We start from the raw sequence: 2,183 nt of genomic DNA on the forward strand, positions 1-2,183 counted from the left end.
CTCTCTCTCTCTCTCTCTCTCTCTCTCTCTCTCTCTCTCTCTCTCTCATATATATATATAAAACAATGGGTTATATTTGGGGATATGTGTTTATACAAATACATACACAGGTAAAGTTGAAATTTCTCTTTAATTTCAACTGCAAGAAAAATATTGCAGGGCAGTGGTGGCACACGCCTTTAAGCCCAGCACTTGGGAGGCAGAGGCAGGCGGATTTTTGAGTTCGAGGCCAGCCTGGTCTACAGAGTGAGTTCCAGGACAGCCAGGGCTACATAGAGAAACCTTGTCTCGAAAAACAAAAGAAAAAGAAAAAGAAAAACAAAGAAAGAAAAATGTTAAAGCTAAAAGTAGATTTATTGTTTAATCGTCACTCGTCACTAGTTAAGGGTTGATCACAAGATAAATGTATTAGACATGCCTCTAAATAAATTCTGAAAGCTTCATTCTGAGGGCTAGATAAACCTTTTAGTTTTGTGTTGAATGTCTGTTATCTTTAATCTGTGCTCAGAGTCCTGTAATTCTGCACCTTGACCACCAGTGCTGAGTTCTGTCTCACGAGAAGCAGATCCTTGTCGTGGGCACTCACAAGGAGAATCAGTACAGCATGGAGCCATTGGCTACTCACAGACAGAGTGACAAGCCGGGTGTGTCTCCAGTGCCTGAGTCACCTTCCACTGAAATGGCAGCTGCTGGCAGAAGTGAGGATGAGTTTGGTCCATTCCGTTCTTTGATTGTTTTGGTTTGTTCGTTGTTATTGTTTTAGCAAGTAAAACACGGTAGGCTGGCTGAAAACACACAAACTTGGGCACAATTGTTTCTCAGGCTCTTTCTATCTCCAACTCGGTCGAGTCACCACGAGAAAGAAAATACCGCAAAGAGTTTAGGAACAATGGTAACTCAATCTCTGGGTGCAATAACTAAAACCTAATCAATCTTGTAAACCTTATTAAATCTAATCCTCCGGTGGTGGATCCTTGTAGATCCACCATGATACCAGGAAACTCTACCACTACATCTTGTCCATGTGCTCACCCCGTCCAAAAAGTGGATAGCATCTCTCACAGTGGGCTAGGGCCTTCTACATCAAGAAAGTACCTCACAGACATGCCCACAGGCCAATCTGATGGCAGCAAATTTTCAATTGAGGGCCCTTTCCCCAGGTGTAGCAAGTCTACAACTGCAGTTAGCTGTCACAAACCCCACCATTTACTTCTAGTTTCAGTGTTGGGGATAGCCATCCCTAAGTGACTTTCTTTCTTGTCCCTTTGTCCTCTTCCTGTATTAGGGGTGTCCATGTAGCTTGGTGGTAGAGAGCTCACCTAGCATGCATGAGACCCTGAGTTTAAACCCCAGCATTACAAATGAATAAATAAATAACCTGAGTTATATTTCTGGTTTTGCCACTTGTTTACCCCGGGAATGGAAGGGCTGGTCTACACAGCCTCTGCGGGTCTTGTTGTCTTTAACTCTCTGATCTGAAGTGGAAAGCCCATTGCACTGAGATTTGTCTCTAATTATATAACATGCCACCTTCCCTTTCTCAGTGATAAATTATGATATGAATATTAACTATTAACAACAGAGGAAAGAAATAACATTGTTTTAACAATTAACAGTATAATTATGATTTAAAATGATTATCTGATTTGAAGGGAAAATTCTTATCTGGTTTACTGAACTCCAGAAAACTTTGCCTCTCAGGTGCTCAGGACTGGCTTCTCTTGGAAAAGAGAACAATTTTGTACCTCAGTTTCCCTGCAGGTGATACTAATCTTTCTTGCTGTTTGCACGCTCCCTGTTATGTTAGTGAGGGTATTCCTTGTTGCAAGAAATGAAAATCCATTCAAGGGTGCTTCAGCAAAAGCTCTTCCCAAGGAAGTGCTGACCCCAAGGCTGTGGCTTTGAGATGGCTTTGTGGCCTGTTACTCAGGTAGGCTAGGTGCCTGCCCAGTCTCCCAGACCTCAGCACACAGCATGAGGGCATTGCAGCTCTTCTCAGTGAGCATCTCCAGTAGGTGGCCACCTGTGCTGTGATTTCAGGCTGCAAGTCTATGTCTTCTCGTCTTCTCATGGCTCCAGAGACTTCCGCTGAACCTTCTTCTCTCAGCCAGCCAAGGGGAATATTAATGGAGAGATCACGGAGGATGAGGGCATCACTGCCTCTGGCTAGAACTCAGTCAGAC

The sequence above is a fragment of the Grammomys surdaster genome, unplaced genomic scaffold (assembly GCF_004785775.1).
Source record: "Grammomys surdaster isolate TR1022 unplaced genomic scaffold, NIH_TR_1.0 341, whole genome shotgun sequence".
NCBI lineage: Eukaryota > Metazoa > Chordata > Mammalia > Rodentia > Muridae > Grammomys > Grammomys surdaster.